This window comes from Lolium perenne, chromosome 3 (assembly GCF_019359855.2).
Source record: "Lolium perenne isolate Kyuss_39 chromosome 3, Kyuss_2.0, whole genome shotgun sequence".
In the NCBI taxonomy this organism is placed as follows: domain Eukaryota; kingdom Viridiplantae; phylum Streptophyta; class Magnoliopsida; order Poales; family Poaceae; genus Lolium; species Lolium perenne.
The window spans coordinates 97374676-97396550 of NC_067246.2; positions in this window are offsets into that span (position 1 = coordinate 97374676).

The following is a 21875-nucleotide window of genomic DNA, read 5'->3' on the forward strand; positions in this document are numbered from 1 at the left end:
TACGGAAAACCTTCCAGAGACGCCGCCGCCAATCCCATCTCGGGGGATTCAGGAGATCGCCTTCGGCACCCTGCCGGAGAGGGGAATCATCTCCCGGAGGACTCTTCACCGCCATGGACGCCTCCGGAGTGATGAGTGAGTAGTTCACCCCTGGACTATGGGTCCATAACAGTAGCTAGATGGTTGTCTTCTCCTCATTATGCTTCATTGTCGGATCTTGTGAGCTGCATAACATGATCAAGATCATCTATCTGTAATGCTATATGTTGTGTTTGTTGGGATCCGATGGATAGAGAATACTATGTTATGTTGATTATCAATCTATGTGTTGTTTATGATCTTGCATGCTCTCCGTTATTAGTAGAGGCTTTGGCCAAGTTGATGCTTGTAACTCCAAGAGGGAGTATTTATGCTCGATAGTGGGTTCATGTCTCCGTTGAATCTGGGGAGTGACAGAAACCCCTAAGGTTGTGGATGTGTTGTTGCCACTAGGGACAAAACATTGATGCTATGTCCGAGGATGTAGTTATTGATTACATTACGCACCATACTTAATGCAATTGTCTGTTGTTTTCAACTTAATACTGGAAGGGGTTCGGATGATAACCTGAAGGTGGACTTTTTAGGCATAGATGCATGCTGGATAGCGGTCTATGTACTTTGTCGTAATGCCCAATTAAATCTCACTATACTCATCATATCATGTATGTGCATTGTCATGCCCTCTCTATTTGTCAATTGCCCAACTGTAATTTGTTCACCCAACATGCTATTTATCTTATGGGAGAGACACCTCTAGTGAACTGTGGACTCCGGTCCATTCTTTAACATCGAATACAATCTGCTGCAATACTCGTTCTACTGTTTTCTGCAAACAATCATCATCCACACTATACATCTAATCCTTTGTTACAGCAAGCCGGTGAAATTGACAACCTCACTGTTTCGTTGGGGCAAAGTACTTTGGTTGTGTTGTGCAGGTTCCACGTTGGCACCGGAATCCCTGGTGTTGCGCCGCACTACATCTCGCCGCCATCAACCTTCAACGTGGTTCTTGACTCCTACTGGTTCGATAAACCTTGGTTTCTAACTGAGGGAAACTTACCGTTGTACGCATCACACCTTCCACTTGGGGTTCCCAACGGTCGCGTGATGTACGCGTGTCAAGCTAAATTTCTGGCGCCGTTGCCGGGGAGATCAAGACACGCTGCAAGGGGAGTCTCCACATCCCAATCTCTTTACTTTGTTTTTGTCTTGCTTTATTTTATTTACTACTTTGTTTGCTGCACTAAATCAAAATACAAAAAAATTAGTTGCTAGTTTTACTTTATTTGCTATCTTGTTTGCTATATTAAAAACACAAAAAAATTAGTTACTTGCATTTACTTTACTTGCTTCATCATGTTTCCTCCTAAGTTTATTCTTAAGGATGTACCGGTAGGCCGAGGGTCTATCCTCGGGAAAAATAATATAGAAGATTTTTTCACTCATGTTAGTACGGTTGAAGATTTTGAAGATAGACACCTGGTATAACTTGCTCCAACTTATGAAATTGCTGCTGCTTCTTTAGAACACATGTTAGAAGCTAGATTTGTTAACCTCAACCCCGTAATGCAGCATATGTTCCTTACACTAAGTGATATGGAAGAAGGAGAGAAGAAAGATTTTGTCGTAGAAACCCTTCTTAAAGAATTTGGTGATGTAGCAAGGGAAGCTAGAAAGGTCTTCACTAAATATAATATGCTTGACTTGCCACCATTGAAAAATTGTTATTTGGATGTTAATCTTGCTGATAATTCTACAAAGAAACCTTTGGGGAGAGTTGATAATGTTCACATTACCGTTAACAATAACCTTGTCCCCGTTGATTTTGTTGTCTTGGATATTGAATGCAATGCATCTTGTCCCATTATATTGGAAGGACCTTTTCTTCGAACTGTTGGTGCTATCATTGATATGAAGGAAGGTAATATTAAATATCAATTTCCTCTCAAGAAAGGTATGGAACACTTCCCTAGAAAGAGAATGAAGTTACCTTTTGATTCTATTATTAGAACAAGTTATGATGTTGACACTTCGTCTTTTGATAATACTTGATACACACTTTCTGCGCCTAGCTGAAAGGCGTTAAAGAAAAGCGCTTATGGGAGACAACCCATGTTTTTACTACAGTACTTTTATTTTTTATTTGAGTCTTGGAAGTTGTTACTACTGTAGCAACCTCTCCTTATCTTAGTTTTGTGCATTGTTGTGCCAAGTAAAGTCTTTGATAGTAAGGTTCATACTAGATTTGGATTACTGCGCAGAAACAGATTTCTTTGCTGTCACGAATCTGGGCCTAATTCTCTGTAGGTAACTCACAAAATTATGCCAATTTACGTGAGTGATCCTCAGATATGTACACAACTTTCATTCAATTTGAGCATTTTAATTTTAGCAAGTCTGGTGCCTCAATAAAATTCGTCTTTACGAACTGTTCTGTTTTGACAGATTCTGCCTTTTATTTCGCATTGCCTGTTTTGCTATGCTTGATGGATTTTTCGATACCATTGACTTTCAGTAGCTTTGTGCAATGTCCAGAAGTGTTAAGAATGATTATGTCACCTATGAACATGTAAATTTTAATTATGCACTAACCCTCTAATGAGTTGTTTTGAGTTTGGTGTGGAGGAAGTTTTCAAGGATCAAGAGAGGGAGATGATACAACATGATCAAGGAGAGTGAAAGCTCTAAGCTTGGGGATGCCCCGGTGGTTCACCCCTGCATATATCAAGAAGACTCAAGCGTCTAAGCCTTGGGCATCCCCTTCTTCATCGACAACATTATCAGGTTCCTCTAGTGAAACTATATTTTTATTCCATCACATCTTATGCACTTTGCTTGGAGCGTCGTTTTGTTTTTGTTTTTGTTTTGTTTGAATAAAATGGATCCTAGCATTCTTTGTGTGGGAGAGAGACACGCTCCACTGTTGCATATGGACAAGTATGTCCTTAGGCTTTACTCATAATATTCATGGCGAAGGTTGAATCTTCTTCGTTAAACTGTTATATGGTTGGAATCAGAAAATGCTACATGTAGTAATTACTAAAATGTCTTGGATAATGTGATACTTGGCAATTGTTGTGCTCATGTTTAAGCTCTTGCATCATATACTTTGCACCCATTAATGAAAAAATACATAGAGCATGCTAAATTTTGGTTTGTATAATTGGTCTCTCTAAGGTCTAGATAATTTCTAGTATTGAATTTGAACAACAAGGAAGACGGTGTAGAGTCTTATAATGTTTACAATATGTCTTTTATGTGAGTTTTGCTGCACCGGTTCATCCTTGTGTTTGTTTCAAATAACCTTGCTAGCCTAAGCCTTGTATCGAGAGGGAATACTTCTCGTGCATCCAAAATCCTTGAGCCAACCACTATGCCATTTGTGTCCACCATACCTACCTACTACATGGTATTTCTCCGCCATTCCAAAGTAAATTGCTTGAGTGCTACCTTTAAAATTTCTATTCTTCACCTTTGCAATATATAGCTCATGGGACAAATAGCCTAAAAACTATTGTGGTATTGAATATGTACTTATGCACTTTAGCTCTTATTAAGTTGCTTGTTGTGCGATAACCATGTTCCTGGGGACGCCATCAACTACTCTTTGTTGAATATCATGTGAGTTGCTATGCATGTTCGTCTTGTCTGAAGTAAGGGAGATTTAACGCTAGAATGGTTAGAGCATGCATAATGTTAGAGAAGAACATTGGGCCGCTAACTAAAGCCATGATCCATGGTGGAAGTTTCAGTTTTGGACAAATATCCTCAATCTCATATGAGAAAATTAATTGTTGCCACATGCTTATGCATTTAAGAGGAGTCCATTATCTGTTGTCTATGTTGTCCCGGTATGGATGTCTAAGTTGAGAATAATCAATAGCGAGAAATCCGATGCGAGCTTTCTCCTTAGACCTTTGTACATGCGGCATAGAGGTACCCCTTTGTGACACTTGGTTAAAACATATGCATTGCGATGATAATCCAGGTAATCCGAGCTAATTAGGACAAGGTGCGGGCACTATTAGTATACTATGCATGAGGCTTGCAACTTGTAAGATATAATTTACATAACACATATGCTTTATTACTACCATTGACAAAATTGTTTCTTGTTTTCAAAATCAAAGCTCTAGCACAAATATAGCAATCGATGCTTCCCTCTGCGAAGGGCCATTCTTTTACTTTTATGTTGAGTCAGTTCACCTATTTCTCTCCACCTCAAGAAGCAAACACTTGTGTGAACTGTGTATTGATTCCTACATACTTGCATATTGCACTTGTTATATTACTTTACATTGACAAATATCCATGAGATATACATGTTATAAGTTGAAAGCAACCGCTGAAACTTAATCTTCCTTTGTGTTGCTTCAATACCTCTACTATGAATTATTGCTTTATGAGTTAACCCTTATGCAAGACTTATTGATGCTTGTCTTGAAGTACTATTCATGAAAAGTCTTTGCTATATGATTCATTTGTTTACTCGTGTCATTTACATTGTTTGGATCGCTGCATTCATTACATATGCTTGCAATAGTATGATCAAGGTTATGATGGCATGTCACTCCAGAAATTATCTTTGTTATCGTTTACCTGCTCGGGACGAGCAGAAACTAAGCTTGGGGATGCTGATACGTCTCCGACGTATCGATAATTTCTTATGTTCCATGCCACATTATTGATGATATCTACATGTTTTATGCATACTTTATGTCATATTTATGCATTTTCCGGCACTAACCTATTAACGAGATGCCGAAGAGCCAGTTGCTGTTTTCTGCTATTTTTGGTTTCAGAAATCCTAGTAAGGAAATATTCTCGGAATTGGACGAAATAAACGCCGAGGGGCCTATTTTCACACGAAGCTTCCAGAAGACCGAAGGGAAGACGAAGTGGGGCCACGGGGCGCCGCCACACTAGGGCGGCGCGGCCCAGGGGGGCCCGCGCCGGCCTAGCGTGTGGGGCCCCCGTGTGGCCCCCTGACCTGCCCTTCCGCCTACATATAGTCTTCGTCGCGAAACCCCCAGTACCGAGAGCCACGATACGGAAAACCTTCTAGAGACGCCGCCGCCGCCAATCCCATCTCGGGGGATTCAGGAGATCGCCTCCGGCACCCTGCCGGAGAGGGGAATCATCTCCCGGAGGACTCTTCACCGCCATGGTCGCCTCCGGAGTGATGAGTGAGTAGTTCACCCCTGGACTATGGGTCCATAGCAGTAGCTAGATGGTTGTCTTCTCCTCATTATGCTTCATTGTCGGATCTTGTGAGCTGCCTAACATGATAAAGATCATCTATCTGTAATGCTATATGTTGTGTTTGTTGGGATCCGATGGATAGAGAATACTATGTTATGTTGATTATCAATCTATGTGTTGTTTATGATCTTGCATGCTCTCCGTTACTAGTAGAGGCTTTGGCCAAGTTGATGCTTGTAACTCCAAGAGAGAGTATTTATGCTCGATAGTGGGTTCATCTCTCCGTTGAATCTTGGGGAGTGACAGAAACCCCTAAGGTTGTGGATGTGCTGTTGCCACTAGGGATAAAACATTGATGCTATGTCCGAGGATGTAGTTATTGATTACATTATGCACCATACTTAATGCAATTGTCTGTTGTTTTCAACTTAATACTGGAAGGGGTTCGGATGATAACCTGAAGGTGGACTTTTTAGGCATAGATGCATGCTGGATAGCGGTCTATGTACTTTGTCGTAATGCCCAATTAAATCTCACTATACTCATCATATCATGTATGTGCATTGTCATGCCCTCTCTATTTGTCAATTGCCCAACTGTAATTTGTTCACCCAACATGCTATTTATCTTATGGGAGAGACACCTCTAGTGAACTGTGGACCCCGGTCCATTCTTTAACATCGAATACAATCTGCTGCAATACTCGTTCTACTGTTTTCTGCAAACAATCATCATCCACACTATACATCTAATCCTTTGTTACAGCAAGACGGTGAGATTGACAACCTCACTGTTTCGTTGGGGCAAAGTACTTTGGTTGTGTTGTGCAGGTTCCACGTTGGCGCCGGAATCCCTGGTGTTGCGCCGCACTACATCTCGCCGCCATCAACCTTCAACGTCCTTCTTGACTCCTACTGGTTCGATAAACCTTGGTTTCTAACTGAGGGAAACTTACTGCTGTATGCATCACACCTTCCACTTGGGGTTCCCAACGGTCGCGTGCTGTACGCGTGTCAGGGTACCTCTATGCCACATGTACAAAGGTCTAAGGAGAAAGCTCGCATTGGATTTCTCGCTATTGATTATTGTCAACTTAGACATCCATACCAGGACAACATAGACAACAGATAATGGACTCCTCTTTAATGCTTAAGCATTCAACAATTATTAATTTTCTCATATGAGATTGAGGATATTTGTCCAAAACTGAAACTTCCACCATGGATCATGGCTTTAGTTAGCGGCCCAATGTTCTTCTCTAACATTATGCGTGCTCTAACCATTCTAGTGGTAAATCTCCCTTACTTCAGACAAGACAGACATGCATAGCAACTCACATGATATTCAACAAAGAGTAGTTGATGGCGTCCCTAGGAACATGGTTATCGCACAACAAGCAACTTAATAAGAGATAAAGTGCATAAGTACATATTCATTACCACAATAGTTTTTAGGCTATTTGTCCCATGAGCTATATATTGCAAAGGTAGAGGATAGAAATTTTAAAGGTAGCACTCAAGCAATTTACTTTGGAATGGCGGAGAAATACCATGTAGTAGGTAGGTATGGTGGACACAAATGGCATAGTGGTTGGCTCAAGGTTTTGGATGCATGAGAAGTATTCCCTCTCGATACAAGGTTTAGGCTAGCAAGGCTATTTGAAACAAACACAAGTATGAAGCGGTGCAGCAAAACTCACATAAAAGGCATATTGTAAGCATTATAAGACTCTACACCGTCTTCCTTGTTGTTCAAACTCTTACTAGAAATTATCTAGACCTTAGAGAGACCAATTATGCAAACCAAATTTTAGCAAGCTCTATGTATTTCTTCATTAATGGGTGCAAAGTATATGATGCAAGAGCTTAAACATGAGCACAACAATTGCCAAGTATCAAATTATTCAAGACATTTTACCAATTACTACATGTAGCATTTCCCGATTCCAACCATATAACAATTTAACGAAGAAGATTCAACCTTCGCCATGAACATTATGAGTAAAGCCTAAGGACATATTTGTCCATATGCAACAGTGGAGCGTGTCTCTCTCCCACACAATGAATGCTAGGATCCATTTTATTCAAACAAACAAAAGCAAAAAACAAACAGACGCTCCAAGCAAAGCACATAAGATGTGATGGAATAAAAATATAGTTTCACTAGAGGAACCTGATAATGTTGTCGATGAAGAAGGGGATGCCTTGGGCATCCCCAAGCTTAGACGCTTGAGTCTTCTTGATATATGCAGGGGTGAACCACCGGGGCATCCCCAAGCTTAGAGCTTTCACTCTCCTTGATCATATTGTATCATCCTCCTCTCTTGATCCTTGAAAACTTCCTCCACACCAAACTCAAAACGACTCATTAGAGGGTTAGTGCAATATTAAAATTTACATGTTCAGAGGTGACATAATCATTCTTAATACTTCTGGACATTGCACAAAGCTAATGAAAGTCAATGGTATCGAAAAATCCATCAAGCATAGCAAAACAGGCAATGCGAAATAAAAGGCACAATCTATCAAAACAGAACAGTTCATAAAGACGAATTTCTAAGAGGCAACAGACTTGCTCAAATGAAAATGCTCAAATTTAATGAAAGTTGCGTACATATCTGAGGATCACTCACGTAAATTGGCATAATTTTCTGAGTTACCTACAGAGAATTAGGCCCAGATTCGTGACAGCAAAGAAATCTGTTTCTGCGCAGTAATCCAAATCTAGTATGAACCTTACTATCAAAGACTTTACTTGGCACAACAATGCACAAAACTAAGATAAGGAGAGGTTGCTACAGTAGTAACAACTTCCAAGACTCAAATATAAAATAAAAGTACTGTAGTAAAAACATGGGTTGTCTCCCATAAGCTCTTTTCTTTAACGTCTTTCAGCTAGGCGCAGAAAGTGTGTATCAAGTGTTATCAAGAGGTGGTGCACCAACATTACCTTGGGTTTTACACCTACCTTTCTTGTTCTTTTTCTTACTCTTTGATTTAGCGAATACATGTCTACCCCCCGGTGTAGAGGTGAATTTTAGGGTGCCTTCTCCCGCATCTATGACTGCTCCCAATAGTTTCAGCAGGGATCTTCCGAGTGTGATTTGTCCTGTACCTACACATTCAATAACAAGATAATCAATGGATATTGTTCTTCCAAGAATGGTTGTATGCACACCCACGGCTATTCCCTTAGGAATTATAACAGAGTTATCAATAAGAGTTATTCCTTCTCCCCCTTCAACGAGTCCCCAAAGTGTCAAAGATTCATAAATACTCTTAGGCATAAGGCAAAATTCAGACATAATATCACAATTGGCATGAAAAGTTTGATCACCGATAACAACTTTAATAGTAGGATCCCATAATGAAGGTTCAGAGTTCACTAAAACTTGATCAAGACGGTTACGAACATAGCTATAATTTTCGTGCAAGCGAGATGCACTTGTCTCAAGAGTGTTTAATATATTATAAATGCTAATAAGGGCTGAATCAAAGTTATTAGCTGAATCATGTGATGCAACCAATTTCTTTATGGAATTAAAAGCTTGATCCCCATTGCAATGAAGGAAATCTCCTCCCACTACAGCATCCAAGGCATATCTATAGCGAATCATAAGCCCAAAATAAAAATTACTAAGGAGCAAACTTAGAATCATTTGAGGTTCAGCTTTACGATAAGAATCAAAAATTCTGGACCAAGCATCTTTAAAACTCTCCTCATCCCCTTGTTTAAAAGTGAAGATTGATTCCTCAGGTGTAGAAGTAACAGGTGCAGAACTAGACATGGTAACAAAAGTAAAATGCAAGTAACTAGTTTTTTTGTGTTTTTAATATAGAGAATGCAAACAAGACAGTAAATAAAATAAAACTAGCAACTAATTTTTTTTTGTATTTTGATATAATGCAGCAAACAAAGTACTAAATATAATAAAGCAAGACAAAAACAAAGTAAAGAGATTGGAGGTGGAGTCTCCCCTTGCAGCGTGTCTTGATCTCCCCGGCAACGGCGCCAGAAATTTAGCTTGACACGCGTACAGCACGCGACCGTTGGGAACCCCAAGTGGAAGGTGTGATGCATACAGCAGAAAGTTTCCCTCAGTTAGAAACCAAGGTTTATCGAACCAGTAGGAGTCAAGAAGCACGTTGAAGGTTGATGGCGGCGAGATGTAGTGCGGTGCAACACCAGGGATTCCGGTGCCAACGTGGAACCTACACAACACAACCAAAGTACTTTGCCCCAGCGAAACAGTGAGGTTGTCAATCTCACCGGCTTGCTGTAACAAAGGATTAGATGTATAGTGTGGATGATGATTGTTTGCAGAAAACAGTAGAACAAGTATTGCAGTAGATTATATTCGATGTAAAAGAATGGACCGAGGTCCACAGTTCACTAGAGGTGTCTCTCCCATAAGATAAATAGCATGTTGGGTGAACAAATTACAGTTGGGCAATTGACAAATAAAGAGGGCATGACCATGCACATACATGATATGATGAGTATAGTGAGATTTAATTGGGCATTACGACAAAGTACATAGACCGCTATCCAGCATGCATCTATGCCTAAAAAGTCCACCTTCAGGTTATCATCCGAACCCCTTCCAGTATTAAGTTGCAAACAACAGACAATTGCATTAAGTATGGTGCGTAATGTAATCAACAACTACATCCTCGGACATAGCATCGATGTTTTATCCCTAGTGGCAACAGCACATCCACAACCTTAGAACTTTCTCACTTTGTCCTGCATTTAATGGAGGCATGAACCCACTATCGAGCATAAATACTCCCTCTTGGAGTTAAGAGTAAAAACTTGGCCAGAGCCTCTACTAATAACGGAGAGCATGCAAGATCATAAACAACACATAGGTAATAGATTGATAATCAACATAGCATAGTATTCTCTATCCATCGGATCCCAACAAACACAACATATAGCATTACAGATAGATGATCTCGATCATGTTAGGCAGCTCACAAGACCCGACAATGAAGCACAATTAGGAGAAGACGACCATCTAGCTACTGCTATGGACCCATAGTCCAGGGGTGAACTACTCACTCATCACTCCGGAGGCGACCATGGCGGTGAAGAGTCCTCCGGGAGATGATTCCCCTCTCCGGCAGGGTGCCGGAGGCGATCTCCTGAATCCCCCGAGATGGGATTGGCGGCGGCGGCGTCTCTGGAAGGTTTTCCGTCTCGTGGCTCTCGGTACTAGGGGTTTCGCGACGAAGGCTTTAAGTAGGCAGAGGAGATAGGTCAGGGGGCCACACGAGGGCCCCACACGACAGGCCGGCGCGGCCAAGGGCCAGCCCGCGCCGCCCTAGTGTCTAGCCACCTCGTGGCCCCACTTCGTGACTCCTTCGGTCTTCTGGAAGCTTCGTGTAAAAATAGGCCCCTGGGCGTTGATTTCGTCCAATTCCGAGAATATTTCCTTACTAGGATTTCTGAAACCAAAAACAGCAGAAAGCAGCAACTGGCACTTCGGCATCTCGTTAATAGGTTAGTGCCGGAAGATGCATAAATATGACATAAAGTATGCATAAAACATGTAGATATCATCAATAATGTGGCATGGAACATAAGAAATTATCGATACGTCGGAGACGTATCACTAGGTCATTAGAAATCTTAGCCTCTCTACAAGATCGTAGTCTTAGCCTTCGGCTACCCTATTGTAACCCGATAATTTTGATAATCAAGATCAGACAAGCAGGAAGTAAGGGTTTTACCTCATCGAGAGTGATGTCTACGGGAGCTTCTATTCTTGTAGACAGTGTTGGGCCTCCAAGAGCAGAGGTTTGTAGAACAGCAGCAAGTTTCCCTTAAGTGGATCACCCAAGGTTTATCGATCTCAGGGAGGAAGAGGTCAAAGATATCCCTCTCAAGCAACCCTACAACCACAAAGCAAGAAGTCTCTTGTGTCCCCAACACACCTAATAGGTGCACTAGTTCGGCGAAGAGATAGTGAAATACAGGTGGTATGAATAAGTATGAGCAGTAGTAACGGCGCCAGAAAAGTGCTTGCTGGCGTGTAGTTGATGGTGGTAATATTGCAGGCAGTAGAAATGCAGTAAAACAGTAAACAAGCAGCGATAGCAGTATTTAGGAACAAGGCCTAGGGATCATACTTTCACTAGTGGACACTCTCAACATTGATCACATAACAGAATAAATAGATAGATGCTAGACTCTACACTCTCTTGTTGGATGATGAACACCACTAACTGTGTAGGATTACACGAACCCTCAATGCCGGAGTTAACAAGCTCCACAATATTCGAGGCTGCACTGTAGCACATCGGCAAGACTAGTCAAAGATGCTCTCCAGAGCTAGAAGACAAAGATGAGCGAAGCACTTCAGTTTTAATCGAAGCCCTGGCGCCAAAAGCAAATGATGACGTAAAAGGTACCGGAGGATGTCACCGCTCCTGTAAAGACATACCGGCATCATCGGTAGCCAAAGTGGCTTTGTAAAGTAGTTTGTCTAGTCAAAGATCCCATTAGAGTTTCCTAGGGTTTCTTCCCCTGTAAGCCACCCTCTCCCCTATATAAGGAGAGGGGGCACACCCCATCGCAGGCATAAGCTATCCTGTATCCAGAAACCTGAAACCTTACATGATCAAGAAAGAGAGAGATCTGGAGGTGAGATAAATCTTGTGTTCTTCTTCTTCCTCTGGCCGAGGCCAAGTTCATCAGGAATCCATCCGGAATCCACTTCATCCATACCAAAACCCTCCCCCGAATCTTCTAGCGCACATTCGGCCCCAAGTTAAGCCATCCCATGGCATCTGTCTGTTCACCACGACGACATGGGCCTAGGCTACGCCTGGGATTAGAAATTAACCGCAACATACCCATTGGCGCACACGCGGCTAGTACACTCTTATCAGCAGCGCACCCTGTGGCACGCATGTAGCTATTAGATTTGGACCATGGGGGCGCCAATTAGTGGCAGCGCACGCGCGTTTGGTCCGATGCTATTATGTTCACTTAAGAAAGTTTAATCGTCGCGCCGAGAAGCAGTCCCCCCCACTCGCACATAGAGTTTTTCAATCCCCAATCTCTCCACCGATGCCGCTCGACCTCGCCGCCGACCACGCCAGAGCTGCTGAGCCGCTGCCCACGCCAACTCGCCGTCAACCGTGCCCAGCGCAGTTGAGCCGCGCGCGCTCGACCTCACCGCCGACCACGCCCGCGCCCGAGCGACACGCCGACCGCCCACGCCGCGCTCGCCCCTCCACCTCCCGGTATGCCCTTAAAGTGCTCGATGAAATGTCTGTGCAGTGTGTATCAATTTGAGTTGCTGATATTTTGCCGAAATTTCGATTAATTTCCATTTCGGCAAATTTCTGGCAACTCCGTATGTCTTATTTTTAGCAAAGGTCATGCAGAAAATTTCTGTTAATTTTACTACTTGTGTTGTAATGCTACGATTGACGATTACGTGGTGTATATCGATATGAGTTGCCGATGTTTTTAGCAAAGGTCAGCCGAAATTTTGCGTTAATTTTGCTTTTACTATATGAATTTCAATTTTAGGTCGAAGATGTTGGGAGACCACAATGAGAAGGTGATGTGTTCTAACTCTCCGGCACAAGAAAAAGAAAATGTAGTAGAAGAATATGCAATACAAGAAGAAGTAGAAGCAGCGTTGGAGTTTTTGCAAGATAGTTGCACCGATGGCAACGACGCGGACACTAGTGCCACTGATGGCAACGGGACCACTACTGGCACCGAGAGCACAAAACTGAAGAAACAATGTAGGGAGAGGCGCCGAAACAAGCTCGACAATATAACGGATATTTTCTACGAAGCCTTTCCAATGGTGAGCCTATTGATCCGCCCTCTGTTGCAGTTAGTTATGGCGGCCAATGCGGATCTATTCTTCGAGATACCATTTCGATCAATGTGAAGAACATTAGGGAGAATGCAGAATTATGTGCCAGTCTTATCTTGAAGTTGCATAAACGATACACATTCCTAGACCCTTACAACAACCGGAGTCTCACCAAAAATCTGGTAAACACTCACGCCCTCGACAAGGTCAGTAGGAACTTGTGAAGTTCGAAGATGAGCTACGAAGAATGGTGGATAAGGGTGATGATTACTCGAAGGTACACAAGGTATATCCCATGATCACGGAGGAGGAGTGGGAAACATATTGATAGGTGATTGTTCTTTCCTCCGCATAATATAAATTGATATCATCTGTATTATTCTAAGGATTTTATGTCATTCATATTGTTTAGATCATTTATCGCATTTTGCTCGCGGAAACAAAATGTAAAGAAGATCATTTACACATCACTAGAGCATAACATGTTTGTCCCAGTTAGTCTTGCTAGCAGTTATACTAGTGATTTACTTATTGGATAATATATGAATTATATAATTTATATGTTCTATGTCTTAGTGCCACCATCAGCCAGAAGGATCCATGTTATGTGGCTTCTATGTTGCCTATCATATGGATTTTATAATGGACAAAATGCTGGGAAATATGCCATTTAAATTGGTATACAAACATCTTCTATTTCCTTTTTACTATTTTTTTCATATTTTGTACCTCTTTTGATCATTCGTATTTATTACCTCGCAGCCTAAGTTGGATGTGGGGAAGCTGACGGATCTGACACTGGCAAAAGCTCCGTGAGCAGATAACTTCGTTTTTGTTACAACAAGTGATTTCTCCCACTAGAATGGTCCAATATCGTTCAGACTGAGATGTGTTGCAAATATATGAAACATTCTATGTCATATATAGTCAGAAACATTATCTTCGTTCGTTCAAAACGTTGATTTATGATTTTCAAAACTGTAAATTTTTACGCATGTTCGTTGTACATATGAATGTGTTATATCAAGTAAATAGTTATATGTCTAGTGCGATTCTCATACATTGCCACGCCAGCTCGAATAAGCTAGCGTGTGCAAAAAAATGAAAACAGACAACAATAATGACAGCGTGAAACTATTTTTCATACCCCTATAATGTAATGGTAGCGCGTAGGACAACACGCGAGCAGTAGGGCGAGCTATTAGTTGTGTGCCGCGCGCACGCTGCCATTAAGTCTAATGGCAGCGGGTAGGGGCAGCACGTGGCTAGTAGTTTACCTATCAGTCTCGTGCCGGGGGCACGCGACTAGTAGCAGATACCACTGGCGTATTACCAGTCGCAGGCCTGTGCCTGTGGCTGGTAGGCCAAAACCGCACGCGAGCGGTAGACTTTTCCCTACTAGTGTAATTCATCAGTGAGATATGAGGATTCGAAATAATAACAGCATATGGGGATCACTTCCTAACATAGAGATGATGCAACACATCTCTCTTATACTCCACAAAAAGGGAAAACTCCATATAATCTTGTATTAAGAATTAACAGAGTATAGCCATAAGTACTGTGACATGATGTTTGAATATCAAATATGCTACCTTGACCAAACAAGATTATCACTTTTGTCACGTGACGAACATAGCACATGCATTCACTTTATCCCTAGTGAGGTAGCAAAAGAAAAGGCAAAACCATAATAGATCATGAATTTGTTGTCACTATTCAATCACTAAAACCATGCTACTTCATCTAATACACACATCACCCCACACACACTCTTGCATAGATGTTGGATCAGAATAAATACTTAAGAATGGGGTACATAATATCCATCTATCAATACATCTTACACATAATACAATCAGATCTCATAGCACAATATCATAGAATAAGGATTCACCACATATGTATTTCAAATATGGTCATAATCATGTGAGGCAGCTCATATGGCACTAAGAACTATGAAGAACATACGAGAAATATATCAAGCTACTTCCACAAACCCGTAGTCCAGAGGTGGACTGCTCTCCCTTGATCATGGTGATGATGAAGACGTTGGACAAGGTGGAGATCCCTCCGGCGGTGATCCCGGTGGAGTTTCCCCCTCCAATCTTCGCTGCTACAGCTCCGTTTTCGTGTTTTTGTCTCTCTGCGGCGCTCTCCTCCCGAGAACTTTTCGGGGCCATATATATAGTGATTTTTACGTCAAAATACGTCGGTGGGCGAAAAGATCACGTGATTTGGACAATCGACGGCCAACTAAGTGCAGGTGGCGCGCCCTACATGTTTTGGCACGCCACCAGGTGGCCCATCCTTGTGTGCTTCTCCCGATGAAAAAATAACGCTCCAAAAATCCTAGGTCAATTTGACTCCATATAGGTCTCTGAAAGTGAAAAATACACAAACAGGAAATTCCTGTTCTACAAAATTATAAACCAAATAAAGGGGATCATTGGTAAATCCCCATAAATTAATGTAAAACATGATAATAGCATCATATATGTTGCAAATATGTGGCAATTTAATATGATAAAGAACAAAGTTCAAGTATGTATTTTATATGCATCATTTGTAATCATTATGCCTCTGATCCACACCATATTTGGCACGTGTGAGTAGTTCCCCATGTTCCTGAGGACATAGGACTATCTTGCTATGATTCTATATGATGTGCAATGAGTATTTGGTCAAGTTTTTATCTTTTATGTTGTTCTAAGATGGTTTTATGTAAATGTTGACTGCATATTACTTCACCTATATGGGCTCATAGCTAGGGAAACAATTTAATGTAATGATGAGGTTTGGAAGGGACATAAATGATAGAAACCATTTTCCAATACTTTGAGTTGCATTAGAGGGGTTTATGTCTACATATTGGTATTTACTTTCAGTACTTTATTTTATTGCAAACTACACACCCAAAACACAAAAACTATTGCATCATTTTCATTCTTTACTTGTCCAACGTGCTAACCAATACCTTTAGCTCCTCGTGGGTTCGACAACCTTTATTATTGACAAGTACTACAATTGATCTCCTGCACTTGGGAGCCATCAAGACACTACATTTTCATAAATATCGTAAAAACGAACTTTGTGACTTGATAGCATTAGAGTACTTATATATTTGGTATGTGTTATCACCAGTTTTTAACCAAGTCAGAGGTGGGCCGTGATTGAGATGGGCTTAGAGAATATATACGGAAAATATTCCTGAACCGGCTTTGTATATGAGTTTGGGCTAGATTGCCCGTGTATCTGTAAATTATAGTAGGTTACGTGTCGGTTAGAATTAAGAGATAGAATTTAGCTCGTACACGGTTGGGTTTATTCCCAAGTTAGAAAGTCTACGGACTATAAATATGTATCTAGGGTTATTGAGAAAGGAGGACGATCACGTTCACAACAAACCAATCTAGGCGCATCGCTACCCCTTGTTTCGAGGGTTTCTTCCGGGTAAGCGCTATGCTGCCTAGATCGCATCTTGCGATCTAGGCAGTATCTTGTTTATTCGTTGTTTATGTGTCGCTCGTACTGAAGCCTTTTTTATGGCGAGCAACACCGTTATCATAGATATGTTAGGGTTAGCATTGGTACTTTCTTGACGTATTTGCTTAGTTATGCTACCCTTGGATATCTAGCTGCCCTTGCACCCATCTTAGTGAAGGAGATATGCCCTAGAGGCAATAATAAAGTGGTTATTATTTATATCTTTATGTTTATGATAAATGTTTATATATCATGCTAGAATTGTATTAACCGAAACATTAGTACATGTGTGATATGTAGACAAACAAGAAGTCCCTAGTATGCCTCTTAAACTAGCTTGTTGATTAATGGATGATTAGTTTCATAATCATGAACATTGGATGTTATTAATAACAAGGTTATGTCATTGTGTGAATGATATAATGGACACACCCAATTAAGCGTAGCATAAGATCTCGTCATTAAGTTATTTGCTATAAGCTTTCGATACATAGTTACCTAGTCCTTATGACCATGAGATCATGTAAATCACTTATACCGGAAAGGTACTTTGATTACACTAAACACCACTGCGTAAATGGGTGGCTATAAAGGTGGGATTAAGTATCCGGAAAGTATGAGTTGAGGCATATGGATCAACAGTGGGATTTGTCCATCCCGATGACGGATAGATATACTCTGGGCCCTCTCGGTGGAATGTCGTCTAATGTCTTGCAAGCATATGAATGAGTTCATAAGAGACCACATATCACGGTACGAGTAAAGAGTACTTGTCAGGAGACGAGGTTGAACAAGGTATAGAGTGATACCGAAGATCAAACCTCGGACAAGTAAAATATCGCGAGACAAAGGGAATTGGTAATATATGTGTATGGTTCATTCGATCACTAAAGTCATCGTTGAATATGTGGGAGCCATTATGGATCTCCAGATCCCGCTATTGGTTATTGGTCGGAGTGAGTACTCAACCATGTCCGCATAGTTCTCGAACCGTAGGGTGACACACTTAAAGTTGGATGTTGAAATGGTAGCACTTGAATTATGGAATGGAGTTCGAATATTTGTTCGGAGTCCCGGATGAGATCCCGGACATCACGAGGAGTTCCGGAATGGTCCGGAGAATAAGATTCATATATAGGATGTCATTTTATGTGAAATAAAATGTCGCGGAAGGTTCTATGGAAGGTTCTAGAAGGTTCTAGAAAAGTCCGGAAGAAACCACCAAGGAAGGTGGAGTCCACAAGGGACTCCACCTCCATGGCCGGCCAGCCCTAGATGGGGTGGAGTCCCAAGTGGACTCCACCATAGGGGGCCGGCCACCCCCACATGGGAGGTGGGAATCCCACCTTTGGGTGGGAGTCCTAGTTGGGCTAGGTTTCCCCTCCTATGGAAGGTTTTGGTTTCGGGTCTTATTCGAAGACTTGGACACCAACACTTGGGATCCACCTATATAATGAGGGGCCAAGGGAGGGGGCCGGCCAACCCCAAGACCACAAGCTGGCCGCCCCCCATAGAGTGGCCGGCCACCCCCTCCCAAACCCTAGCTTTGCTCCTCCACTCCATATTGCCCGCGTAGCTTAGCGAAGCTCCGCCGGACTTCTACACCGCCACCGACACCACGCCGTCGTGCTGTCGGATTCAAGAGGAGCTACTACTTCCGCTGCCCGCTGGAACGGGGAGGTGGACGTCGTCTTCATCAACAACCGAACGTGTGACCGAGTACGGAGGTGCTGCCCGTTCGTGGCGCCGGAACCGATCGTGATCAAGATCTTCTACGCGCTTTTGCAAGCGGCAAGTGATCGTCTACCGCAGCAACAAGAGCCTCCTCTTGTAGGCTTTGGAATCTCTTCAAGGGTGAGACTCGATACCCCCTCGTTGCTACCGTCTTCTAGATTGCATCTTGGCTTGGATTGCGTGTTCGCGGTAGGAAAATTTTTGTTTTCTATGCAACGTTATCCTACAGTGGTATCAGAGCCGTGTCTATGCATAGATGGTTGCACGAGTAGAACACAATGGTTTGTGGGCGTTGATGCTCTTGTTATCTTTAGTTTGAGTACTTTGCATCTTTATGACATAGTGGGATGAAGCGGCTCGGACTAACTTTACATGACCGCGTTCATGAGACTTGTTCCTCGTTCGACATGCAACTTGTATTGCATAAGAGGCTTTGCGGGTGTCTGTCTCTCCTACTATAGTAAAGATTCAATTTACTCTTCTATTGAAAACATTAGTATCAACGTTGTGGTTCATGTTCGTAGGTAGATTAGATCTCTCTCGAAAACCCTAAACCACGTAAAATATGCAAACCAAATTAGAGACGTCTAACTTGTTTTTGCAGGGTTTGGTGATGTGATATGGCCATAATGTGATGATGAATATGTATGAAATGATCATTATTGTATTGTGGCAACCGGCAGGAGCCTTATGGTTGTCTTTAAATTTCATGTTGAGTAGTATTTCAAAGTAGTTGTAATAGTTGCTACATGGAGGACAATCATGAAGACGGCGCCATTGACCTTGACGCTACGCCGACGATGATGGAGATCATGCCCGAAGATGATGGAGATCATATCCGTGCTTTGGAGATGAAGATCAAAGGCGCAAGAACAAAAGGGCCATATCATATCACATATGAACTGCATGTGATGTTAATCCTTTTTATGCATCTTATTTTGCTTAGATCGCGACGGTAGCATTATAAGATGATCCCTCACTAAAATCTCAAGATAATAAAGTGATCATCCTTAGTAGCACCGTTGCCAAGTCTTGTCGTTTCGAAGCACCTCGTGATGATCGGGTGTGATAGATTCAATAAGTACATATGACGGGTGCAAGACAGTTTTGCACATGCGGATACTAAGGTGGCCTTGACGAGCCTAGCATGTACAGACATGGTCTCGGAACACGTGATACCGAAAGGTAGAGCATGAATCATATGGTTGATATGATGAACACTTTGAGTGTTCGCCATTGAAATCACACCTTCTCTCGTGATGATCGGGTTTAGGTGCGGTGGATTTGGTTCGTGTGATCACTAAGACAATGCGAGGGATATTGTTTTGAGTGGGAGTTCACTTAGGTTTTTAATTATGTAGAATTAAAATTTGAACTCATTTTGTCATAAACTTAGTCTAAACTATTGCAAATATATGTTGTAGAGATGGCGTCCCCAATCAATTTTAATCAGTTCCTAGAGAAAGAGAAACTTAAGAGCAACGGTAGCAACTTCACCGACTGGTTCCGTCATGTGAGGATCTTCCTCACACCTCGAAATCTTCAATATGTGCTTGATTCACAGCTAGGTGACACTCCTCCACAAGAAGAATCCGATGAAGTATAAGCTGTAAACTCGACTCTGAAATCTCGGTACTCTCAAGTTCAGAGTGCCATCCCGTGCGATCTGGAATCCGATCTTCAAAAACGTTTTGAGCACCATGATCCTCATGAGTTGATGAATGAGCTGAAAGCTATATTCGAGACTCATGCGGCAGTGGAATGCTATGAAGCATCGAAGCATTTCTTCAGCTGTATGATGGAAGAAGGCAGCTCCGTTAGTGAGCACATGCTCGCCATGACCGGGCATGCGAAGAAACTCAGTGACTTGGGAATAGTGATTCCTAACAGAATCTGGATTAATCGTGTCCTTCAATCACTGCCACCAAGTTACAAGAACTTTGTGATGAACTACAATATGCAGAACATGAACAAGGAGTTACCTGAACTTTTTGGCATGCTAAAAGCTGCTGAGATTGAGATCAAGAAAGAGCACCAAGTGTTGATGGTCAACAAGACCACCAGTTTCAAGAAACAGGGCAAGTCTAAGGGAAAATTCAAGAAGGGTGGCAAGAGAGCTGCCACGCCTCCTATGAAACCTAAGAACGGCCCTAAGCACGATCTTGAGTGCTATTATCGCAAGGAGAAGGGACAACTGGAAGCGTAATTGCTCCAAGTATCTGGCTGATCTGAAGAGCGGCCTTGTCAAGAAGAAGAAAGAAGGTATATTTGATATACATGTTATAGATGTTCATTTCACTGGTTCTCGTTCTAGTACCTGGGTATTTGATACTGGTTCGGTTGCTCATATTTGTAACTCGAAACAGGAACTAAAGAATAAACGACAACTGCTGAAAGATGAAGTGACGATGCGCGTTGGAAACGGATCCAAGGTCAATGTGATCGCAGTCGGCACACTTCCTCTACATCTACCTTCGGGATTAGTTTTAAGCCTAAATAATTGCTATTATGTACTGCGTTGAGCATGAACATTATATCTGGATCTTGTTTAATGCAAGACGGTTATTCATTCAAGTCTGAGAATAATGGTTGTTCTATTTTTATGAATAATATCTTTTATGGTCGAGCACCACAAAAGAATGGCTTATTTCTATTAGATCTCGATAGTAGTGATACGCATATACATAACATTGATGCTAAGCGAATTAAACTTAATGATAATTCTACTTATATGTGGCTTGTCGTCTTGGTCATATTGGAGTGAAACGCATGAAGAAACTCCATCCGATGGATTACTTGAATCACTTGACTTTGAGTCACTTGATAGATGCGAAGCATGTCTAATGGGTAAAATGACAAAGACTCCATTTTCTGGTATGATGGAGCGAGCTGCGACTTATTGGAAATCATACATACAGATGTATCTGGACCAATGATCGTAGCAGCGCGCGGTTGTTATCGTTATGTTCTAACCTACGCTGCTGATCTGAGTAGATATGGGTATATCTATTTCATGAAACATAAATCCGAAACTTTCGAGAAGTTTAAGGAATTTCAAAGTGAAGTAGAAAATCAACGTAACAAGAAGATCAAATTTCTACGATCTGATCGTGGAGGTGAATATCTGAGTTATGAGTTTGGCATGCATTTAAAGAAAAGCGGAATACTTTCACAATTGACACCGCCGGGAACACCTCAACGAAACGGTGTGTCCGAACGTCGTAATCGAACTCTCTTAGATATGGTTCGTAGTATGATGTCTCTTACTGATTTGCCGTTATCATTTTGGAGTTATGCATTAGAGACAGCCGCATTCACTTTAAATAGAGCACCATCAAAATCCGTAGAAACGACACCGTATGAATTATGGTTTAACAAGAAACCTAAGCTGTCGTTCTGAAAGTTTGGGGTTGCGAAGCCTATGTAAAGAAGTTACAACCGGACAAGCTAGAACCCAAAGCGGAGAAATGCGTCTTCATAGGATACCCTAAGGAAACTATAGGGTACACTTTCTATCACAGATCCGAAGGCAAAATCTTTGTTGCTAAGAACGGAACCTTTCTTG